This window comes from Vanellus vanellus, assembly GCF_965231255.1.
Source record: "Vanellus vanellus genome assembly, chromosome: 21".
Taxonomy (NCBI): Eukaryota; Metazoa; Chordata; class Aves; order Charadriiformes; family Charadriidae; genus Vanellus; species Vanellus vanellus.
In genome coordinates this window covers 160,064-185,525 of record NC_138926.1, presented here as the reverse complement: position 1 = coordinate 185,525, position 25,462 = coordinate 160,064, and positions in this window count along the sequence as shown.

Sequence of the window (25,462 nt, the reverse complement as noted above, 5' to 3'; positions counted from 1 at the left end):
GGGCCTGTGGGTGGCCTGAGCCTCTCTTCCCCGCAGAAGGGCGCTCCTGGGTAAGATTCGAACACTTCCCCGCGACACTTAGAGATCTCTAGAGAGTGGTTTTGTAGCTTAGCGCATTTCTAACCGAGCTGTATTACGGACATCTTGAGTATTGGCAGGGGCTTTGCAGACAGTCACTGTCACCGGCGATCCAAAAGAACTCGTGTCTCTGTTGTTTAAGCAAACTGCACTGTGTAGGCAGCTCGTCGTTTGGGTTTCTCACGCAACGCCACCGAAGCGTGGCCGTGTTAGTTGGTGAGCAGGACTGGGCTGAAGGTGCAGTGCGCTATTAGTGTACCCAGAACCGTTAAGATTTTGATGTGTATGAAACGCGCCTGGACTGATAGTGGTGAGTTGGGCATCACTCCGAATTTAAGCCCGTCTGTGGGGCGGCCCCACAGCCTCCTGCGAGGCCGGGAGCAGCGTTTCCCTCAGGGCTGGAGCCCCCTCCTTCCCCCAGCCCCACTCCTGGGCAGCCTTTTCCTCCCTCCCACCTTCTCCCCACACCTCAGCGCTGGGGCAGCCCCACAGCCTCTTCCAGGGCTGGGAAAACACTCCTGCCCTTTCTCTTCCTGCGGGTTTTGAGAGGAAGAGCCCCCGTCTCCCCAGCCCACACGTGGGGTTGGGGCAGCTCCACGCCTTGTGTTTGAACTGGGAATTGGGAGGTGAATCTCCCTGTTTCTTTTTGAAAAGCGGGGGGGCTGGTTTGTAGCGACGCTTAAAACCCCGGGTTGTGCCTAAATGTGGGGCTGATTTCAACCTCAGGGGCTGCGACTCCTTCCAGCTCCGACTCACAGCCCTGGCAGCACCGTCAGCGCACCGGGCTCGGCGTTCTCTTGTATTTTGAAGGTGTTTTTACAGATCGGCCGCAGCCAGGGATATTTAGCAGCTGTATATTGGTGGCAGAATCCGTGTCGTGAAAAGATCTTTGAGGTAAAGAGGTGAATAAGTGGGGTTTTCTTTGTACGTCAAAACCATTTCTTGTTGTCTTGTACCTGTAAAAAGACGTTCAAATCGATAAGGCTGAAGGCAACAATCATAACACCTCTGTTGCACAGGAATTTCAGTTCATAAAATTACACCCTAGACAGGAATATGTTTTGTCATTTTGGTTTTTGTTGTGAGTCCTTGCAACCTGCTCTCCAGCTGGAAGTGGGAAATGCAAAGGCATTAAAATGATAGATTTGCTAAATATGTTGCAAAGGTCTACATTACTGGCTTTCTCTGAAGCGGGGAAAATATATCCTGTTTAATTCTTGTTTGCATTTGAAATTGTCTTTGAAATGGATTAAGCGGAGTGGGCTTCTTTTTCTGGGTCTGCCCTTGGAAGGAGAGCGCCTTTAGGAAAAGGCTTTCCTGGAGGGGATGGAGAACTTAATTGCTGATGGCTATAAAAGCGCGCCCCGTTTGGGTGGCTTGAAAACAAAACCCGTGAAAATCCATGACTGAAAAATGAGATGTTCTCCTAACTATTGGGGCTGCTGTTTCTACTGATTCGCCAATGAATAACGGCTCATTCCTTACTCATGGCTGGGGAACCTTGAATTGTTTCCCAAAGCCTAAGACAGCGGGAAGGGCTGGAGTTGTCAAATTGCTGCAGAAAAAATACCTGTTGAAATTGCTGCAGATCAAATAAAACAGAGCGGTTTGGAGAAAGAGGGGTGGAAAAATGGTTAAATTTGTTGCAGCAAAGTTGAAATAGCAAAGGGTGTAACGTGATTGGGCGTCAGACGTGGGTTTAGGTGTTGGTAAGGACCCCCGCAATAAACCGTAAGAGGCGGAGCTACTTTGTTGGACTTTTGGGGCTTGTTTATGTGTGGATATTCGCTCGTCACAGCCCAGAGCCCTCCAACAGAAGCGTTAGGAAAAGTCTTTTTATTAGTACTAATGCTTTGAATTTTCCAGTGCGCGAAAAACCTCAAAAGTGTGTGTTTCTGTCCAGCTGCAGAAAAATCATTAATACTGAGCACTGCAGTAGCTCGGTGTTTCTTTTCTTCCCCTGTCTGAAGACTGGTCTGAAGGGGGGTTGTACTGGAGTGTCAACTTCTGCTTTTGGGCAGCTGCTGGTTTAGGAACTGTGGCACAGATTGCTTATCGCTGCAGCCTCTGCCACCACTGCCGCGCTTTCTGCTGCTGTCAAGCTTTTTTACTCATTCTGAAAAGCTCTCGAAACATGGGCAAGGAGCCCGGCTGGAAACCTTGGCGTCTGCCCCCCATCCGCAGGGAGAAGCTGCCGATCGTGCTGAGCTATGCAGCTCTCCCGAGCCAGATGTCCACAGCCACAGCCTCCTCGGCTTTTTGCGGCCACGGCTGACCATTTTCAGCAGGATTCGAGTACGTCAGCATGCTCCTCCAACCCTTTTAGCTGTCTGTTATTTGAGTTTGGGACTCAGAGGCGTTTACTGTCTTCCTGCACTCTTTTAAAAGTTTTTTTATCAGTGTTGACAGCTCTGGTTTCACCTAGAACAGTACTTAGCGCTTACATCTGGAACGGCCTGAAAGCCATGAAGTAATTACTCCAGCACCAAAGGTTTAGAAATAAATTTCTCAAGACCAAGCCTTGGGATGTTTAGTAATGTGATTCGGAGACTTTCAGCTGGCTTCTTGGTGGGGCTGGTGCACAGGTCGGTTATAATCCAAAGCTGCAGAGCGAGCTCGGTGCCCGTGGAAGGGGAACCGCGCTCTCAAGTAGAAAAACTTGGTGTGTCGTTGCCTGTGGGAGGGAAAGGGATGTCAAGAGTCAACCAAACGACCTTCTCGCCTTCAGAGATGGGGCTCTGGAGGTGACAGTTAATTAAGGGTAGTTGTGGAAGTGTGCCTTACTGAGCAACGTGCTGCGTCTGGCTCGGGGACTAAATATCTCCCAAGTTTGGGGTTGGTTTAAGTGCTTCTTGGTTATTAGCTGGATATCACTCTTCCATGTGCCTCCTGCCCTCTCTGGAGGGGTTTGCTGCTGCCTCCTGCGTTGGGCCGAAAGGACCGGCAGCGCTCAGGATGGAATTTCTCAGGCGCGGAAGTTAAACCCCGTCTGTGCTGCTTAAAAATTGCTCTGGGTGTTACTGCAGCAGTCACGGTGAGAAATCTGGTGGCTTAGGGGAGCCTGAGATTTACATTCCTCCTAACTCTGGGGAATTTTGGGGAGCCTGGATGGTACGATCCCCTTCCTGCTCCCAGATTCCTGTGGCTGACCCGGCAGCGGGATGTTAGCAGAGCTGATGCCTGCAGCAGCTGAGGGTCGACATGATCCTGGCAGTCCTGGAGCTCTGGTGCCGAGGAATGGGAGTGTGGCCCATTTCCATCATGGCTTGTGAGGGAAATAATGGGGTTTCATATAGCTGTGGTGCGTAAACGGGGATTCCTCTTTGCATGTGTGCTTACAGGATGAACGCACGTGTGTTACGCAAAGATTTTTGAGATTGGTTAATGAGCGTTGCTTTGCAGTGCAAATGCAAAGTGTTATTTTCATGGAGCAACCAGCTCACATGTTCCCTATATTTTTCTTTTTTTTCAAGGCAGACTGACTGTTGTAAAGCTTCACTTGCAGGCAGAATATCACCTGCTTTTGATGATTGTTTCTTTACCTGACAATAAAAGGCCACTAGTTCACCGTGGAGGTAAAGAACTGACAATCTGGGAGAGTGTTAAGGGATTTGCCTCGTCAGAGAGTTTCCAGGGGAATACGGGGGTCACTCTCCATCTCATTCCTGGTGAGCTGCCTGCCTGTAAAGACCATCGTTGCATTATAAAGACAGAGGCAGGCCCTGAATTGAGTTTTGGGAAGCCATTAGATAATTTTATGGTTAATTCTTTTTTTTTTTTTTTTTTCAGAGTGAGTCTGTGACTCGGATCTCTCCGCTGAAGGTGAGACACGTCCTTCCCTCTGCTTTGGCAATGGCCGCTTTCCTTGGGCTCAGGGACCGCACACCCCTCTGGTCCTTTGTAAGTAAATCGTGGCTGTGCCTCCTTCCTGCCCGGCCTGGGGAGCTTGTCCTTTACTGAGTGAGAAAGCAAGTTGTTCCTTGGAGGAAATAAATAGATTTTTATACTCTGTCCTGTGCAGCAGTGCCGTCCCAATGCGGCTTCGGGAGAGGCGCCATTCCTCCAGTGCTCGAACCATGGCAGGGAAGGGACCTGCTGTCTCGCTCACGTGGACGAATTTGATCGTTCTTTTGCAAGAAATGAAAGTGGTGACAATTGTTACCTGGTCCACCCGGCCTTGGTGGTCTGCCTGCTCCTCTTTTTCCCTGTGGGAAGGCTCTGAGGTTCTCCCGGGCTATAGGAACAGGGAGGCAGTAAGGATGCTGTGCTGGGAAGCTTTGACTGCCTTTGCTGTCTTCCTCCTGCGGATGGAGAGATGGATCCGCAGCACTTTGGAGCTCACTTTGTCCAAACGCTGAGGTCGCCATTTGTTATACACAAACATTTTTCCGTGCAGGAAATGAAATTTTTCTGAAATTCCAAGGCAGTATGGAAAGAAAACACTTTTGGAGTTTAAATGCAGGTCATTCTTTTTTGGTGTCGTGGTTAAAATGTGACGTCTGTAACTTTGAAACTAATATTGATTTCTATCTTAAGTGTTGTTTTATATATCTTTCGGGCAGAATGGACAGGGACTTTGGGTTTTGGCCGATGAAGGATAACCCTAAAATCCACGTTGGGCCATGAGTTCCAGCCCAGCGGTCAGAATAAACCCAACCCCTGGGGAAACGTGGCTGAGGAGCGGGCGCGTGGTTTGTTTGGGGCTGGGGCTCTGCCGGTCCTTGCTGTTGCTGTTGAGTTTCTCCCCATGGCTTGGCCAGTTCTCCCACTGCCCCGCAGCGCTGCTGAAGGTAATAGAGGTTTTTTTGGCCAAAGGATCCCCCCGTGCTGGCCAGAAATGGCCTGTGCTAGCCCAGGCTGGGCTTGCCACTCAGGCTGACCTCATGAATGAGTTGCCGGCCTCCCGCATTCTACACAACATTCCGACACTCTCCTTGGCCTGCAGTCGCAGCTCTTCTACTGCTGGCGATTAGCCTCGGAGTGGATCTTGCCAATTTGATCAGTTTCTGAGGAAGAAATATCCAATTTTCTTGGTTATGGGGCGCAAAAGGGCTCGAAGGGCAGCACGGTAATGCTTTTGGTGCTGAGAAGGGTCTGTGGGAGTTGTTAGAGGGCAGTTGGTGATGCTCTGCTGGGAAATAACTGCCATACCTGATGAGTCCCTTCAAAGTGGGTGTGTATCGTGCTGTTCCCAACTTGCCTTCCTCACCTCCTCTGCCTTAACGATTTCAGACACGTCAACATCGGCAGCGACTTTCAGGCGGAGATCCCAGACCTGCAGGACAGATCCCGCTTGGAAGAGGAGGAGGAGGGAGCGTCGCTGCTGTGGAAGCCCTGGGGAGACATCGAAACAAACCCAGATACACAGGACAAAGGTTTGTCTTAATTCTTTGCTTCCCAGGTCCCCGCTGAGATACTAAGGGTCGAAAACTCTGTCTGCATTTTCACAGCGGCTTTTTACCCATTGGGATCCTCTCCCTCTTTTTCTTGACTGCCTTCGTTCCTGGGTATGCCCGAGGGTGCACAGATCTGGTGGGACAGTGAACAGATAAGAACCGGTGGCGCTGTCAGTCGCGTCCTCCAGGAGAGAGGGTCGGGGCCATTTGTAGCTGTCCCACCTCAACTGCGAGATCTGTCTCTGGAGCTACCGGTGCCAAAGCTGCTCTTAAGGCAGAGAGAGCGATACCGGATAACCTGCCTTTTTTTCGGTGCCTTTTCTGGGTCTCCAGTCTGTCTGCTCTGTTTGCCCTCTGCCTTGGATTGCACCTTTTCTCCTTTCTTGACGGAAAATGACTTTCTGTTGTGTTTTGTTGCATTTCTAGTGACAAATCTGCTCAACTTTGCCTGCTCCAACGTTGTGCCGGGGGAAAGAGCCAACCTCGAGCATGCCTTGCACCGCCTGCATGAAGCTCTGGTAAGAAGCAGCTATTTATATATATTCCTACCGGACTAGGACAGCCTTTGGTACAGGGGTGAGCTGGGAGTCGCTCCCAAGTTTTCTGTTCCACAGGCTCGAATCTCTTTGCTAAAGGGGCAGAGTTGTTGAGTGCTGCCTGTTGGCCACAGTCTGCATTAAGGTCTCGTGGGGTGACAGACCCCGTGTATCAATAAGAGCTTGTTTTGTCTCTTGTCAATTCTGTGACAATTTGGAGAATAGAAGTCCTCCTACTCCCAGTGCTGGCAATGAAGGAATATTAGCTAAAACCCGAGGTCTGCCCCGGAGAAACTTCCTGTGCTTGACAACTGCACCGTCCCTGGGCGCTCCTTGCTGAGCAAACACCTCCAGCCTGACCCCGGTGAAGCCCCGAGCAGGTCTGCTTTGCTCCCTCTTCTTCGAAGGAGGGATTTCACACTGCTGAGCTGCGGCAGAGGACTCAGCGTCTGCTGCGTCTGCACGAGGAGGCTCTACCTACAGCAGGGACGAGCCCAAAAGGACTGCAGCAGCGAGGAGTCTTCCCTCGGAGGTGGTGGCCGGTGGCTGCCACAGCTTGGTTCCTAGATATCTCCACAGGTTCTGGTTCCTTAAAACACATCAGTGTGGATTGAGGAAATATTCCCATCAGCTGCCGTGGGTGGAGGTGACCCCAAGGCGCTGGTGCTGAGCATCGACTGAGCACCGTGTTCCCACAGTGGGCTGAAGAGTTGACCTTTTGGCCCCTCCTGAGGGGGACTCTAAGTCTTGTTCTCTGAAATCCCGCAGGAGGGTCTGGAGATGCTGCAGTCTGGGGCACCCCGGCGACCTGAATCCCATCCCCTGGCTGATTATCATTACGCAGGTAAACTGGAAGCAGAGCTTGTTACTTCGCGGGGAATGCTTGCGGGTACTGCCGTTCCCATTGTTCTGATTGAAAGAAGTGATTCTTAAAAACGTGTGAGCAACGGTTCGTGTTCGTTGGGGTAGGGAAAATAGTGACTTTAATCTGTTCTGGGGAGCTTTTGGCACGCGGAATGCCTCGACCCTGTGTTCTAGCCCGCTGCTGTCCCATGCGGTGACGCCCCACGCCACCCTACGCTCCTCCTTTCCCTCGTGCGCCGGCTTTGCTGCGTGCAGGGCTTGCTCTGCCAGCAGCCGTAACTGCTTGTGCTAACAAACTCTCTGTGGCGTTGGCTAATTGCTGTCCGAAGGAGGAGAGATTTTAACGCGTAATGAAAAAATGGTGTGGGTTTCCATGAGGCTGCGAGTGGTCTAATCATTTGCATGTCTGCTTATCCCAGGCTCGGACACTTGGACGCCTCTCGAGGAGCAGTTGTTTAAAGAGGCTTTTTCTGTACACCAGAAGAATTTTCACCTGATACAGAAGAAGGTAAAGCTGTTAGACCGAGGCAGGTCACGGGTTTTTCGTGTGGTGGGGAGTTTTAACCCAGAGAAGTCGTCTTTTGAATGGTGTGTTGGAATGCTCTTCTTGGGATGTTGCTTCAAACTAAAAAGACACCGGTACAAGACGTAATTTACCCTAATGTGTAATTACCACAGAATATTTGATCTCTCTGGTGCAAAATACCAGAAATACTAAAAGAATACTGACACGTTCCCTTGACCACCAGTGTGAAATGTACAGTTCTGCACTCCCAAGGCTTCTTTACAGCCCTTTCAGAAGAAGGAGGCTCGTTTTCGGCCTGATCTCTCCCATAGGTTGTGCTGTGAGAACCAGAGGCAAGGGGGGACAGATAAACAGCACTTGACAGATTTGTTGTGGGTCTGTGCCCTAAATGTTTTCCTGCAGTCTTTCCCTCATCAATTGCTTCTGGTTTCCTCCTAATAGATTCAGACGAAGACTGTGTCCCAGTGTGTAGAATACTACTACACCTGGAAAAAACGTGTCACATTTGCCAACTATCAAGCTGGATGGACAGAAGAAAAGCTGAAGGCAAACAAGGAGGAGGTGGAAGAGGCTGAAGAGAAGGTAGAAAATCTGCCTGGGGTTAGTGCGAGATGTCGCTCCTCGATGAACCTATTGTCCCGGGCTCTGGGAAATAATCGCCTTGGCTTTAAACTTGCTGCTGCTGATTTTCAGGGATGTTCCGTAACATCCCAGTGCTTCATAAAAGGAATTGCTGGTGACCCGGCTCTGCACAGGGTTTGCCGAAACATTCCTTGCCAGGAAACAGGAATTATGTTCACAGAATTTATTTTTTTTCTGGTGGTAGAAATTGGGTAACCAGGTCACTTCAGAGCTCTGTAATTCTGCACTTTAAACGCGTTGTACAGACTTCTGTGGAGGAAAGTGCTGTTTTACTGAGGACAGTAGGAGTTATATGGTTTTTCTTTCAAGGTCTGTCTTTGCATCCCTTCCTCCCCATCAAATTTCAGCATTTTTTTAACTGTTTCGTGTTCAGAGGAGTTCAACAGAGCAGGCTGGTGCTGATAGAACATGTTATGTCCAGCACAAAAATAAACCCCTCGCTGCCTGGGCCGTTTGGGGATGTTTCCAGCTAGTTTTCCACTTTAGCTGTCTCCCTTGCTGAGGAGAAGGAGAAATGAGTAAAGGCTGTCTGCTTTACAGGCTGCTTGCAGCCCGAAGAAGAGGCGCCAGGTCAGGCCGAAGGAAAACAGCAAGAAAAAGAAGAGGAGTTGTGAAAAGAAGTCCCGCAGCACGGACAGTCCATCCCGCCGTCCCCGTGAGTCTCCGTGCTGGGGTGGAGGCACTGGCGATGTGGCTGTGTTTCCCTGCAGAGAGTGTGGAAGGTTAGCTGGTCGTTTTTCTTCTCGAAACCTGCTGCTTTGGGCTCAAACTTATGGAACCTTTCAAAGGCGCCCAAGGGGAGTGGAGTTCAGGGCAGCTGGAGGGTTCCCCCTGCCCCGCAGCCTTTTGGCAGTTTTGTTTGACTTTTAACCCAAACCTCTGTGTTTTCTGACGCGGGGAGACCCTCCGGCAAAATCTCGCGAGGTTGGGACCAGACCCCCTTTGCTTTCTCACCTCCTCTGAGAGAGGAGTTCAGGCACAGCTGGATCCAGCTTCAGCCTCCGACTGGGAAGGAGAGTCCGGAGCCCCGGCTCTGCCCCAGAGTGGCTTTGTTCCAGCTCGAGCTGGGTATCTCCAAAGAGAGAGACCTCTCGCTGTTTTTCCAGTGCCTTTGAAGGTCTATTCCCCGAGGTGTTCAGGCGCCTGTGTGTGCCACGTGCACCAACTTTTTGTCCCAGCGATTTGTTTAATAGCCGCTTTTCCTCTGCACTGATTGGAGCGACAATCCAATGGGGATTGTTTCTACTCGTGCAGTTTCACACTCCTTCCATCTAATCCGCACTTGGGTCTCTCCTGTCTCCTGCTGACTTCAGCTGGAACCATTTCTCTCTCTCTCTTTGAAGGCCTTTCCTCGAATTACAGGCTTGCTCCGGTTCATCCGGTTGTGCAAGAATCCCAGTGTTTCTCTTTTTTCACTAAGAAGAGGTTCCACTAAAGTTCTCTTGTGCGGTTTGCGGCCCGAGGGCTTCCACGCTGCAGTCACTCGTGCCAAGCTACATCACTCATTCCCAGCAAAGCCGCTAGAGTTTCAGTCCACCTTAAATTTAAGCAATCGCACCATTAATTCTCCTATTTTAATCCCCAACAATCTCTCTTGTTTAACCAGCAAGGTCCCACCCAGCCAGGGGTACCGGCAGAAACCGTGTAGTACCACGCAGCAAAACATAGCAGAAATTCACAAAATAAAACTAATGACATGTGGTCTAAGAAATAAAAAAAAAAAAAAAAAAAAAAAAAGAATTTAAAATCCCCGTTTGTTTTCTCCCTTCCAGGGTGTTTCAGAAGGTCAATGGGAGGAACTCTCACATGAAATGCCATCGCCCGCGGGGGGATCGGAAGATCTGGGCAGCGTTGGCAACTGGTACGCTGTCATCTCAGACCACCAACGAGGTCAATTTACTCTGTTTAGAAAACCCCACCGACCTCTAGCATGGGGGCGGCGCCTGGTCTCTGCAGAGGATCCACCACCACGAGGTCGCCCCCACTCCAGAAAGATCCAGAAGAAGAGAACAGCAGAGAAATTGTTATTGTATTTAATAGCGTTTCCCCCTTAGGTGATAGTCTAGTGTAGGTTTTAGGTCTTCCTTAGCCATCTTTTAGGTCTCAGTTTTAGGCTTTAGTGTTCTTCTGATAGGAGTAAGGTGTGGTTTAATGTGTTTACTCCTTAACTTATTAAATTGGGTTGGTGAATGTGAAAGTTCTGGGATTGCTCTTGCTGTTTGTGCCATAAAGCATTTAAGCAATTAAAAGTTGTTCCGCTGGGTTGGTGGTGCTGTTATGGTTGGAGAGACCCATAACAATTTATTGTCATTTAGGCAATCATTCTGTCACCCAGTGAGACCTCCCCACCCAGGAAAGGGAATCGGGTAAAACAAGGCAAACCAGGAGCTGAAGTAGAAACAGGTTTAGTAGAGTAAGATTAGGTAATTAACATTAACAGCACATTCTCCTTTTATTTCTCATTACTTGTACGTAAAAAATCCTGAAAATCAAAGAAGCGGTGGTGTGTTCACACCTCCTGCCTAAGCCCGCTCCTCGCTGCGGGTGCTGCCAAAGCGATGCCAAGAGGCGAGAATTTGGGGAAAATACCCAGCACGGTATTGAAATACAGGTCCAAAAGCCCCGCGGGTGGATTTAAACCAGCGCTGCCTCACGGAAGGGTTCCATGTGCGGGTTCCTGCTGCGAGTCTCGCTGCTGTTCCACACCTCTTCCAAAACCTCTGATGCATAAACAGAATCTGGTCCAAATTCTCCGGTGCCAGGACGGCTCGTCGATGCTCCAGGACGCTTTCCCCGGCAGCGAAGGCCTGGTGTGGCAGGAGGGCGGTGGCAGGGATGGTGAGGTACTGCCGGCTCAGCCGCCCCGTGGCCGGGAAGCGATGCTCGTTGTTCTGCCACCAGTGCAGCAGCTGGTGCTGCGCTTGCAGAGGGGCTCCAGGATGTAGTTTTTTAGTTGCTGGTGGATCTTGGGGTTCTCTCCATGGCGTCCTTCGCCAGAAGGATGTCGTAGCTGCTCTGAGACGGGGTGCTGGTGCATGGGTCCTTGCGAGCAGGCAGCTGGCTGCCGGCATCTGCGCCCGCGGCTTTGGAATCCGAGTTTGGCACCCCAAACTGGGTGGCAGATGTGGACTGGCGGTTGCAAACCTGCAACAGCATGGTTCTCACTGTCTGGTGCAGTTCGCTTTCAGGCTGGGGCTGAGAAACTGCATCTCCTGTAAGCATGGTCCAAAAAAGAGGCGATAACTTCTGGCCTTTCGAGCACTTTCTCATCCTCCGCCAACCCCCAGTGCTGCCTCAGCTCTGACCTGATGTTGCCTACAACCATCTTGATGGCGGCACCGACCTGGAGGAACTTACGGGGTCATGGGGGGCCCCAACAGAGTCCAGGGGCCTCTTTGGGTCTGGGGTTCCCCTGATGGTGCTGGGGGTCCCCTGATGGTGTCCTGGTTTGTGCTGGACGGGCCCTTGAGGACACTGCGTGTCCGCTGCGGTGTCCTGGTGCTGTAGTAAAATCCCTAACATGGGTTCAATTACAGCATGTCTGCCTTTACCAAAGACAGCAAACTCTCCTTTGGAGCAGGGAATGTGAACCCTCGCTTTGAATTGGACTTTTGATACCATCTTCACAAATGGAACCGGAATATGAAGATGTACTTTGAAAAAGGAAAGGGGATTTGGATTAGGGAAATGGAAGGTTCTGGGGAATGATTCTAAAAATTGGTGTTGGCGTATTAACGAGACCCAGCAACCTGTATTGGTTAAGCAAACAGGACCATGTGATCGATTCCCTCAGGGAATGCAGTTCCCTTCAGTGTGGAAGACTGCAGAAGACGGAGAATGGCATTACGTGCAATCTACTCCTTGGTGTATGGATTGGACAGGGAATCAGTCAAAAGAGAAGATAGGAAAAATTAATTTGCCTCCTGCTTGGATGGCAGAAATCTACGAGAGGCAATAGAAGTCGGATGGTTGAACAAGATCTTGCATGGCTTTGAGTTTGCCCGGACCACATGGCTGCAAAGCCTATTGCTAAACCCAATAATTTTTGTTATCATAGTGATTTTTGTTTGTGTTTTGTTTGGATGTCTTAAGAGTATTGTTATCAAGCAATTATCTCAATCTTATGTCTTAGTGATAGGGGATAGGAAATGAGGCTCACTGAAGTACAGAAAGACTTGGGTAAGTCTCAAAGGGCGGGAGCCGTTGTAGTAAAATTGACATAAACTAGGAAAATTAAATGGAAAATGTAATTGAAGCAACAAAGGAAACCTGCTGTAGCTCAAGTCCTCGATACAGCCCCAATGCAATTTATTTACCTAATCTCAAAATACGGAAATAGGAGACACGATTTCTCTCTGGTTCAGTTAAGGAACTAACCAGCAGACAGTGTAGCACTGTTGGTAAGCAGGGTATTCCTATCAAGAGAGCGACACACTGAAAGCCTGGTCAGCAAACCCAGAAAACCACTTGGAACTGCCAAGATCAGCAGAAAAGCAGGTAAAAGGTGGTTCTGGCAGGGGCAGATGGTGACCACCGACTCATTGACCACCTCCCCAAACGATACCACCTATTAAAAAAAGTGGACATCAGAGATATCAGAGCGTGTCCTGTGCAACCCCAGTATGCAGGGAACCCCTGGGCATCTTGGCGGGGTCACGGCTGCTCGACTGCCCCAGGCTGTGGCCCGAGTCTGCGCATACTTACTGAGGCTGGAGTCTCTGCAGCTGGGCTGCTGCTGCCATTTCCTCTGCTGGGAGAGGCTTTCCAGCCTTCCTCCACCTCTGGCTGACCTTTCTCCTGGGCTGGGCTGGAGGGTGGGGAGTCCAAGTGCCTCCAGTGCCGAGTGCCTGCCAAGGAGGAGACGCTCTCAGCAAACCAGACAGCAAACAGAGGTGCCCTTTCCCAGGGGACCTCCTGAAAGGAGCCTGCAGTGGGACCTGGGAGCCGGGAGACTCAGCAGCGCGTGCCCGTCCTCACGGCTGGCGGCTGCTTTTCCCCTCGCACCCTGCCACCCACCTCTCCTGCACAGGGCTGAGCAGGCAAAACCCTGCCCTGCTGCTTGGGGTCAGTCCTGCTCCCACCCCCGCAGACCTGCCACCCCGGGTGCCGCGACAGAGAGGGTGGCTGCTGTCTCAGCGCTGTCAATGGCTGCCCGTACCTGGGGCGGCTGTCGGTCCTCCCCTGCAGACCAGGCTTCCCACGCCGCCCATTCTGCCCTCGCTTTTTCCTGCCGCTCCTGCCACCGCGTCTTTAACCTCTCCCACTACTTCCTGCCTTCCTCCTTGGTCCTGGGGGGGCTGCCTGGACACGGGGGGGAGTGCACTGCAAAGAGACACCAGCAGGAGGCGGCATGAGCACAGGGCAGGTTGGCCTCCTGTTTGCATCTGGGATCAAAGCTCCCACAGCTGGCAGAAGAAGCGGGGGAGACAGGGCCGTTTCCCATGGCAAGGGGGGATGAGCCCTGAGCCCCATCAGGTGGATGGGAGAGGACTGCACCTCAGGTCTGCTGTAAGGGCAAGTAAAGTGATGCGGGGTGCACTCAGGATCTGTCATCTTCCCCACTCAGGGGCCTGCGATGAGGCAAACAAGCTCATGAAAGCTCTACAGCACGTGTTGGGGACCTCCCGAGTCCCTACAGCCGCAGTGTCCAAAGGGGATGGCTCTCCTGCATGGGTGCAAGGATCCCTCTCATCCCATCCCACAAGGGTCTCACCTGGCAGAAGGCTTCTTCCCCGTGTCTTGCTGCCTTGTGCCTGGACTCTGGCTTGGCAGCACCGCAAGGGAAAACCTCATCCCCCTCTGCAGCAGCTTCTCAGGATTTCCCTCTGTACCTGGGAAAGGAGGCAGATCTTCAGAGCAGCCCCGTGGGGAGGGCGTTTTAACAGGGCTCTGCTCAGCCAGCGTGGGGCAGGGCCTCCCTGGGCAGCAGAGCCTCCCTGGGCAGCAGTTCCTGTACCTCTTCTCATCCTGTGCTTTTCTGCAGCCTTCTGGTGCCGGCTGCAGAAAGCCTCGGCCACCCCTCTGCTCATCACCAGGAACTTAGACCTGGAAAGCAAATGATGACACAGGCTTGAAGAGGGGGGACCCCTACCCTCTGCAGCTCCCCAGCACTAATCCTCCTGGCTGTCAGGTGAGGCGTGGCATCCCCCTCCCTTTGTGGGATGCCTTTTTTTGGCAATCTCCCCTCAACACCAGAAAACGCGCCTCTCCGTGTCCTCTCCGTGTACAGTTGGTTCTCTCTGCTGGCAATGACAGCAGGCTGGCTGCGAGAAATGCGATCACGATGCCCAGTCACTCCAGGAGAATACACGTACAGCCCAAACTCAGCATTCGTTAACCAGAAAGCAGTGCCTTCAGGACTGATCCCTGACTCGACGCCTAGTGTCGAGCCCAAACAACGCGTGCTCCTGAGCAGGAGCACGCAAGCCGCCCGCTTGCTCGCTTGAGGGCTGCAGAGGAACTGCACTCACTTCAGGAACGCGTGGTCAGGAGCAGCCTGCATCCCCCGAGTGGTGGTGGCTCCATCGGAAACCGCTGCACCTTGCGTCCACAGCCTCTGCAAAGTGACACAGGGATGTGAGAGGGTTTCCAAGGCAGGGTTTTTTTGGCTACCAAAGGCAATCAGACCTGTCTCCTGTTCCAAAAGAAAGCCACTTCTCAAAACCCCTCTGCCAAACCCTCCTCCCTGGAACTCTCCAGAGCTCTTGCCCTGCTCTGGAGAAGCTGCCCAGCAAACACTGAGACTGCGCAATATCACTGCCAGGCTTTTTTTAGGGCAAGGACCCAGAAACTGAGAAGAAACTTTCTTTGCTGATGGAGAAGTCAGTGGGGGTGAGCATGGGGAAAGGCGTTTGACTGGCCTGCCACGTCCAGGCTGGCCAACGGCGACTGGGTGTCTCACCCTTCCATAGGCTCCCCAAAGACACTGGAGCAGCCTCAAAACCTCAGCCACTTACGGTGTGAAGCAGTGCAATGCGGCTGGCCTTGCTCTCCAGCCCTGTGACGAGTTCGTAAAAAAATCGCATGCACAGGACATCGTCTCTGCCGGACAGAACGGCAACGTCCATGAAAGCGAAGGCGAGGTGCTGCCTGTTCCTCAGTTGGAAAGTGTACAAGAGTATGGTCTATTGCACACAGTCCTCCACCACGTTCCGCGGGCTTGTGAGAGCCGCCTGTAGTTCAGTGGGCTTGATCTTGACATCGTCTGCAAGGAGGAGGAACATCGTCACTACCACAGCAGGCTAAACTTCCGTGTAAAATTCATTAAAAAATGCCACAGAAAAGGTTGTTTACAAAACCAGCTCTTGGGGAGTTGTTTGTCTGGGAGGAGCTCAAGCCATGCCCCAACCTTTGGAGGCACTCTACTCTCTACTCAGTCCTCACCAGGCAGGATTCCTTTTCATCCCAGAGACAGAACCCTGAGAAGAACCAGCTCCCAGGGAGAGCTGGCCCTGGATGGCCCCCCTCACGAGGGGACTGAGCCATTCCCACGGGAGCCACGGGGCTCTTGGAAGCCCCAGCACCATGACTCAGGAGTTCTGACAGCCACAGTGTCCCCTGAGCCCTGTAGGACCCTCAGACAGAGCTCTGGTGGCAGCCCCAGCCCTTTCCAGGTGGGAGAGGACACAGCCGGGACAGCTGACCCCAACTGACCAAAGGGATATCCCACACCATAGGACGTCGTGCTCAGCAATAAAAGTTGGGGAAAGAAGGAGCAAGGTGTTGGGGGATGGTCTCTTGAAGGCTATGCCGTTTGTCCTTCCAAGTGACTGTTATGCGTGATGGAGCCCTGAACATATAGAGTAGCAAAAGGTGCAGTTGCTCTGAATTTTGGCATTTGCTGTCATCTCAGTTGAACAAAGGAATTTCCCTACAACCTCCAAGGAGATGCCCCCAGATGTTGCCCCGTCTTTCAGAGTTGCTGCCTTAGAGCTTGCAGTTCCCTGCACGTACCCTGGACCAACTCCAGTACCTCCCATGTCACCAGGTGTTTGTGTCTGAGCAGCTCACCACTGCCCTCCACCTCCAGTCATTAGCAGCAGAGCCCAGACAAGGAGCTCCCACCAGGGCGGCTGTGTTGTGCACACCTGAGCTGAGGCAAGAGGAATCCCCCCTCCTTTGACGGGTATGTAGTGTGCATGGGTGGGAGGGGAGTCCCCTCCTGTCCCCAGGACTGAAAACACCACAGTAGGTGCCTCAGTTGACGCAGCTGAATCCCTTCCCTCTACAGGGGTAAAGGAGATCCCTCCCTGGCACTGTCCGGGTGTCCTGCCTAACGATGGGAAAAGGCAAGGCAATTCTCATGCCCAGTCTCCTGGTAGGAGAAATGACACTGCTGGAAAGAAGCCTTTGACCCCGGCTGAGGAAGGGAACATCAGTGATTCCTTCCACACAAGGACCAAGTAGACAATTCTGAGAGAATGAGGTAACTTCAGAAGAAGGCCACCCAGCAACCAAGAAAACCAATAAGAAATCAAGAGACCACCGACCTGAATGAAGCGATTGCACTTGGGCATTGGGATATGGGTGGTATGTTCCGGGGAATCTGTCTGTAAGGGTAGAATTGGGGTGCGCAATCTGCAGTAGGGGTCCCTCCCTGGAGGCAACAGCTCAAGCTGCTCTGCATGTTGGGTAAATAAACCATGGAGTTACTCAGCGGACTGGTGACTCTTCTTCTGTGAGCGGAAACCTGGGGCTGAGCCCTGTTGGGGTGGCACCCACATAATTCCTACCACAGTCTCGCTGGCTCCTTCCAGCAGGATTTTGCAGAGCCCATTCCAGATATGAGCACCGGGCCAAGGGCAAGGGGCACAAACAGCCCCCACCCCCGAAGGCCCAGACCCCAGCACGACTCTGTCCCCAAACTACTACACCTTCCAAGCACTCTCTCCCTCTGCCACAATGATCTTCCCTTTTAAGAAGAGCTTACGTAGTTGCACACCATGAGAGGGCGATTTGGGCTTCAGTCCCAGAACAAAAGGATTCCCATTACAGAATCTCAGCCAACACCTCCAGGAGCCTCTTGTCAGTGACCCACAAACACTGTGTTGCAAAGAAAGCTGACAGCTAATACAAAGTATCTTTGCCTCCACAAAACTTTGTTTCCCCCCTACCCTCAGACTACAGCAGTGATAATCAAATGATTATACTGTCATTACCACAGGTCTGAAACCCCTCCAAACCATCACTCACCGATGGCGACGTGGACATCTCTGCCTGACAAGAGACAACCGGCCCCAAACCTGGATCTTAGGGTGTCCTGGCTCTACTGAAGCCAAACCATTTAGAATAAGGATACAAACAAGTTTCAGAGAAAGCAGGATAGTTAGTGAAAGAGGTGGGAAACGTGATGTGTCTCAGCCACCCCTAATTTTACAGGAAGTTTCAAAAGTTGTTCTTTTTTCTTTTTTAATCACTGCCCAGCACAAGTGAAAACACACACACCTGCTTTGTTAAGGAGAACGGAAAACTACAAGAGTAGGACTGTTGAGATCTGAGCAGCTCAACCACTGCCACAGCAGTTTCTGTCCCTACGAGCAGTCGCGCCCCATTCTGAGTGTCCTGGTTTGAGGTAAAACTGAACCAATTTTGTTTAGTAACTTTGCTTCTTAGCTAGGCCTCTTCTAACTACTGAAATTAACTGCATATTGTGCAGACAGTTGAATCTCTCAGAGTGATAAGACCAATTGTTTATAGCTGATGCCCAACCATGGTATGCGGAGAAGCTCTTGCTTATACTTATTGCTATAACACCCAGGGCCAACTTTGTTATTTGCCCCGTTGGAGGGTCAGAAGCGGAAAAACATAGTCAGGTCCCACCTGTAGGGAGGAGTGGACAGGACAGGTGACTCAAAACGGACCAACAAGGTATTCCATCCCATCTGCCTCATGCTCAGTATAAAAGCTGAGGGATCAAAGGGTCAGGGCTCTTCCTTCAATGGCCGATGTCTGAGGAGGAGTCTGTTCGTCTGCCTGTGATCCCCATCCGTAATCCGGTTCCAGAATCCAGTTCCCGTCCGTCACTGAGTCCAGCCTGGGACTGCCCCAGTGCCAGCCGGTGTCGCGATTGTCGTCTCAGGAGCTTGATACAGTTTTGTATATATTTTTCATTATTGCTTTTTATTTTATTATTAATATTTCATTAAAGTACTTTAGTTCATTCTAAACTCATAAGTCTCTTTCCTCCTCTGCCTCTCTCTTTGAAGAGGGGTAGAGGGGAGCATCTGTCGGTGCCATCTCGGGTTCCCCAGGTCACCAGTAGTGGATTTTGGCCTAAACCACGACACTGAGCCACTCAGAAAGCGCCCACAAGGACCATCTCACTCACCGCCTTTATCACAACTAGCGGTGGCCTCAGCACCCTGAAGCTGTTTTCTGTCACTGCACACATGGAGTTAAGACGGCCTTTCTTGATGCAGCCTCCTTCCTGCACCTGGGGAGGAAGAATGTAAAGCACCAGTATAGGTTAGGGGCGGACCTGCTGGGAAGTAGCTCTGAGGAGAAGGATCTGGGGGTCGTGGTAGACAGTAAATTATCCATGGCCCAGCAATGTGCCCTTGTTGCCAAAAAGGCCAATGGAATCCTGGGCTGCATAGGGAAGAGTGTGGCCAGTAGGTCGAAGGAGGTCATTCTCCCCCTCTACTCTGCACTGGGGAGGCCACAACTGGAATACTGTGTCCAGTTTTGGGCTCCTCAGTTCAAGAGGGACAGGGAACTGCTGGAGAGAGTCCAGCAAAGGGCAACTAAGATGATGAAGGGATTGGAGCATCTCCCTTATGAGGAAAGGCTGAGAGAGCTGGGACTCTTTAGCCTGGAGAAGAGAAGGCTGAGGGGAGACCTTCTTATGGCGTACAAGTACCTAAAGGGTGGGTTGAAGGAGGATGGAGCCAGGCTCTTTTCAATGGTTCCCAGTGAGAGAACAAGGGGTAATGGGCACAAGTTAGAACATAGGAAGTTCCATTCAAATACACAGAAACACTTCTTTATGGTGAGGGTGACAGAGCACTGGAACAGGCTACCGAGGGAGGTTGTGCAGTCCCCTTCTCTGGAGATCTTCAAGACACACCTGGATGCAGTCCTAAGTCATGTGCTCTGGGCAATCCTGCTTTAGTTGGGGACCTGGAGAAGAGGATCTCTAGAGGTCGCTTCCAACTCTGAAAACTCCGTGATTCCGATGCAGAGTCGCGCTGGCATGAAAAATACCCCGTGGTTCAACTTGTTTCACTCGTTTAAGACCAGGCTTGTAGCTACAAGACAGTTGAGACAATTTAAAACCAGAACTAACCTACACTCCCCCTTTGACTGGCAGCACTGTCATCCTCAGTTCTTTGTATTTCTTTCTTCCCTCCGGAGTACCTATCAACATTTTCCTGACTCAAAGAAACAAGAAAGGTCAGTCACAAACACACAGAAAAGCAGACACCCACCGACTTGGGGACTGCACAGGAGCACTCTCATGGTCCTGCCTATATGCACAAAATTAAATTAAGGCACCATTAGCCTACACAGCAAGCAATTCCAACTCCAAGTCCAGCAGCAGCCACAGCCATATATCTCTCTCTCCCCTCAGGCCCTCCTCCCCTCGCGCCCCTCGGCCCCGTCCCCGCATGGCTGTGACTGACAGCCCAACACCCGCTCCGCTGATTGGCTCAGCCCTGGCCAATGGCACGGCGAGGGAAGACCCCGTGGTGAAGCAGTGGAGGAGGTCTCCCTCACAGCCTGCCCGGGCCTCTGGGGCCCGTGGGCGGCCTGAGCCTCTCTTCCCCCCAGAAGGGCGCTCCTGGGTAAGATTCGAACACTTCCCCGCGACACTTAGAGATCTCTAGAGAGTGGTTTTATAGCTTAGTGCATTTCTAACCGAGCTGTATTACGGACATCTTGAGTATTGGCAGGGGCTTTGCAGACAGTCACTGTCACCGGCGATCCAAAAGAACTCGTGTCTCTGTTGTTTAAGCAAACTGCACTGTGTAGGCAGCTCGTCGTTTGGGTTTCTCACGCAACGCCACCGAAGCGTGGCCGTGTTAGTTGGTGAGCAGGACTGGGCTGAAGGTGCAGTGCGCTATTAGTGTACCCAGAACCGTTAAGATTTTGATGTGTATGAAACGCGCCTGGACTGATAGTGGTGAGTTGGGCATCACTCCGAATTTAAGCCCGTCTGTGGGGCGGCCCCACAGCCTCCTGCGAGGCCGGGAGCAGCGTTTCCCTCAGGGCTGGAGCCCCCTCCTTCCCCCAGCCCCACTCCTGGGCAGCCTTTTCCTCCCTCCCACCTTCTCCCCAAACCTCAGCGCTCCACGCCTTGTGTTTGAGCCGGGAATTGGGAGATGAATCTCCCTGTTTCTTTTTCAAAAGTGGGGGGCTGGTGTGTAGCGACACTTAAAACCCCGGGTTGTGCCTAAATGTGGGGCTGATTTCAACCTCAGGGGCTGCGACTCCTTCCAGCTCTGACTCCCAGCCCTGGCAGCACCGTCAGCGCACCGGGCTCGGCGTTCTCTTGTATTTTGAAGTGTTTTTTACAGACTGGCAGCAGCCAGGCATATTTAGCAGCTGTATATTGGTGGCAGAATCCGCATCGTGAAAAGATCTCTGGGGTAAAGAGGTGAATAAGTGGGTTTTCTTTGTATGTCAAAAACATTTCTTGTTGCCTTGTACCTGTAAAAAGACGTTTAAATAGATAAGGCTGAAGAAGACGGTAACAATCATAACACCTCTGTTTCTCAGGGACTTAACTTCATAAAATTGCACCCTAGACAGGAATATATTTTGTCCTTTTGTTTTTTGTTGTGAGTCCTTGCAACCTGCTCTCCAGCTGGAAGTGGGAAATGCAAAGGCACTAAAATGATAGATTTGCTAAATATGTTGCTAAGGTCTATTTACTGGCTTTCTCTGAAGCGGGGAAAATATATCCTGTTTAATTCTTGTTTGCATTTGAAATTCTCTGTGAAATGGATTAAGCGGAGTCGGCTTCTTTTTCCGGGTCTGCCCTTGGAAGGAGAGCGTCATTAGGAAAAGGCTTTCCTGGAGGGGATGGAGAACTTAATTGCTGATGGCTATAAAAGTGCGCCCCGTTTGGGTGGCTTGAAAACAAAACACGTGAAAATCCATGACTGAAAAATGAGAATTTCTTCTAATTATTGGGGCTGCTGTTTCTACTGATTCACCAATGAATAACAGTTCGTTCCTTACTCGTGGCTGGGGAACGTTGAATTGTTTCCCAAAGCCTAAGGCAGCGGGAAGGGCTGGGGTTGTCAAATTGCTGCAGAACAAATACATGTTGAAATCGCTGCAGATTAAATAAAACAGAGTGGTTTGGAGTTGTCTCGTTCCCTCTGTCTTTTCCCAAGAAAGAGGGGTGGAAAAATGGTTAAATTTGTTGCAGCAAAGTTGAAATAGCAAAGGGTGTAACGTGTTTGGGGGTCAGACGTGGGTTTAGGTGTTGGTAAGGACCCCAGCAATAAATATATAATAAATATAATAAATATATATATAAATATAATAAACATATATATAATATATATAAATAAATATATATAAATATATATTATAATATAATAAATATACGGTGGTCCCTCTCCATCTCATTCCTGGTGAGCTGCCTGCCTGTAAAGACTGTTATTGCATTATAATCACAGAGGTAGGCCCTGAATTGAGTTTTGGGAAGCCATTAGATAATTGTATGGTTAATTCTTTTTTTTTTTTTTTTTTTTTTTTTTTTTTTCAGAGTGAGTCTGTGACTCGGATCTCTCTGCTGAAGGTGAGACACGTCCTTCCCTCTGCTTTGGCAATGGCCGCTTTCCTTGGGCTCAGGGACCGCACACCCTCGTGCTCTCGTTCCTTACTCGTGGCTGGGGAACCTTGAATTGTTTCCCAAAGCCTAAGGCAGCGGGAAGGACTGGGGTTGTCAAATTGCTGCAGATCAAATAAAACAGAGCGGTTTGGAGTTGTCTCGTTCCCTCTGTCTTTTCCCAAGAAAGAGGGGTGGAAAAATGGTTAAATTTGTTGCAGCAAAGTTGAAATAGCAAAGGGTGTAACGTGTTTTGGGGTCAGACGTGGGTTTAGGTGTTGGTAAGGACCCCAGCAATAAACCGTAAGAGGCGGAGCTACTTTGTTGGACTTTTGGGGCTTGTTTATGTGTGGATATTCGCTCGTCACAGCCAACAGCCCGGAGCCCTCCAACAGAAGCATTAGGAAGTCTTTTTATTAGTAGTAATGCTTTGAATTTTCCAGTGCGGGAAAAGCCTCAAAAGTGTGTATTTCTGTCCAGCTGCAGAAAAATCAGTAATACTGAGCCCTACAGTAGCTCGGTGTTTCTTTTCTTCCCCTGTCTGAAGACTGGTATGAAGGGGGGTTGTACTGGAGTGTCAACTTCTGCTTTTGGGCAGCTGCTGGTTTAGGAACTGTGGCACAGATTGCTTATCGCTGCAACCGCTGCTGCCACTGCCGCGCTTTCTTCTGCTGTCAAGCTTTTATTACTCGTTCTGAAAAGCTCTCGAAACATGGGCAAGGAGCCCAGCTGGAAACCTTGGCGTCTGCCCCCCACCCGCAGGGAGAAGCTGCCGATCGTGCTGAGCTATGCGGCTCTCCCGAGCCAGATGTCCACAGCCACAGCCTCCTCGGCTTGTTGCGGCCACGGCTGACCATTTTCAGCAGGATTTGAGTACGTCAGCATGCTCCTCCAACCCTTTTAGCTGTCTGTTATTTGAGTTTGGGACTCAGAGGCGTTTACTGTCTTCCTGCACTCTTTTAAAAGTTTTTTTTATCAGTGTTGACAGCTCTGGTTTCACCTAGAACAGTACTTAGCGCTTACATCCGGAACGGCCTGAAAGCCATGAAGTAATTACTCCAGCACCAAAGGTTTAGAAATAAATTTCTCAAGACCAAGCCTTGGGATGTTTAGTAATGTGATTCGGAGACTTTCAGCTGGCTTCTTGGTGGGGCTGGTGCACAGGTCGGTGACAATCCAAAGCTGCAGAGCGAGCTCGGTGCCCATGGAAGGGGAACCGCACTCTCGAGTGGAAATACTTGGTGTCTCGTTGCCTGTGGGAGGGAAAGGAACATCAAGAGTCAACCTAAACGACCTTCTCGCCTTCCGAGATGGGGCTCTGGAGGTGACAGTTAATTAAAGGTAGTTGTGGAAGTGTGCCTTACAGAGCAACGTGCTGCGTCTGGCTCGGGGACTAAATATCTCCCAAGTTGGGGGTTGGTTTAAGTGCTTCTTGGTTATTAGCTGGATGTCACTCTTCCATGTGCCTCCTGCCCTCTCTGGAGGGGTTTGCTGCTGCCTCCTGCGTTAGGCTGAGGGAAACGGCAGCCCTCAGGACAGGGAATTTCTCAGGCGTGGAGGTTAAATCCTGTCCGTGCTGCTTAAATCAGCTCTGGTGTTACTGCGGCAGTCACGATGTGAAATCTGGTGGCTCAGGGGAGCCTGAGATTTGCATTCCTTTTATCTCTGGGGGATTTTGGGGAGCCTGGATGGTACAATCCCCTTCCTGCTCCCAGATTCCTGTCGCTGACCCGGCAGCCGGTGGTTGGCAGAGCTGATGCCTGCAGCAGCTGAGGGTTGGCATGATCCCGACATTGCCGGAGCTCTGGTGCTGAGGAATGGGAGCATGTCCCATTTCCATCACAGCTTGTGAGGGAAATAATGCGGTTTTATATAGCCGCGGTGTGTAAATGGCGATTCCTCTTCGCACGTGTGCTTACCGGGTGCCCGCATGTGTGTTACGCTGAGTATTTCTTAATGAGCACGAAGATTTATGAGATTGGTTAATGAGCGTTGCTTTGTTATGCAAGCGCAAAGTGTTAATTTCATGGAGAAACCAGCTCACATGTTCCCTTCATTTTTCTTCTTTTAAAGGCAGAATGACTATTTTAAAGCTTTCCTTGCAGGCAGAATAACATCTGCTTTTGATGATTGTTTCTTTACCTGCAGGGAGGAAAAATCTACAGTCTCGCTAAGGCCGTAGAGGAAGAAAACTCATCAGTTTTCTATAGAAAACTGCAATTTGGAGGGCGGTGGTGGTTTGCCAGAGCGCCTTTTAGCACCTCTTCGGGCACATTTCTTTTCCCTCGGGGCTGAGATTTAACATGGCCTTTTCATTTGGCTGGCTTTTGGTTGTATGAATTAATGGGTGTTTCAATGAGAACCACAAGACCTAATTTCTGAGTCTCCCTCCTAAGAATTGTGCAGGGATGGAAGCGGGACAGGGAGGTAACCCGAGTGAAACATTGAAGGCTGTTAAGGATGGAATGAGGAATGGCTGGGCTTGTTCTGGTCACACACTATGACAAGAAAAGGCCACAAGTTCCCCGTGGAGGTAAAGAACCGACAATCTGGGAGAGTGTTAAGGGATTTGCCTTGTCAGAGAGTTTCCAGGGGAATATGGGGGTCACTCTTCATCTCATTCCTGGTGAGCTGCCTGCCTGTAAAGACCGTTATTGCATTATAATGACAGAGGCGGGCCCTGAATTGAGTTTTGGGAAGCCATTAGATAATTTTATGGTTAATTCTTTTTTTTTTTTTTTTCAGAGTGAGTCTGTGACTCGGATCTCTCTGCTGAATGTGAGACACGTCCTTCCCTCTGCTTTGGCAATGGCCGCTTTCCTTGGGCTCAGGGACCGCACACCCCTCTGGTCCTTTCTCTGTAAGTAAATCGTGGCTGTGCCACCTTCCTGCCGGGCCTGGGGAGCTTGTCCTTTACTGAGTGAGAAAGCAAGTTTTGCCCTGGAAGAAATAAAGAGATTTTTATACTCTCTGTCCTTCTGTGCAGCAGTGCCGTCCCAATGCGGCCTCGGGAGAGGCGCCTTTCCTCCAGCTCTCGAACCATGGCAGGGAAGGGACCTGCTATCTCATTTAGATGGATGAATTTCATCATTCTCTGGTAAGAAATGAAAAGGGTGACAATCGTGGATGGAAAGATCGATCCGCAGCACTTTGGAGCTCACCTTCCCCAAACACTCAGGTCTCCATTTGTTATCCAGAAACGATGCATTTTTCCGTGCAGGAAACAGAATTTTTCCGAAATTCCAGTGCAGTATGGAAAGAAAACGCTTTTGGAGTTTTTAATGCAGGTCATTCTTTTTTGGTGTCGTGTTTAAAATATGACGTCTTTAACTTTGAACTAATATTTGTCTGCGTCTGTCAATGGGTACAATTCACGTAGCCGCTCAAAGGAGAAGGGATCTTAACCACCTCTCTTATTTCAGACTGTATCGTTATAACGCTGGGGATTGATGTCCCGCTGGGGATTTTTCTCCAGTTCCCATCTTTTGCCGCTAAATGAGGGGCAGAGATTTCCCTGCTAGACATGCAGTGAGCTCTATGCAGAGAATGTAAACGCGGATCTAATGTTGATGGTGTTTAAACTATTTTGTTCAGAGGCTTCTGCCTTCCAAGGAAAGTCTGGAAAAGTGAAAAAGGCTGT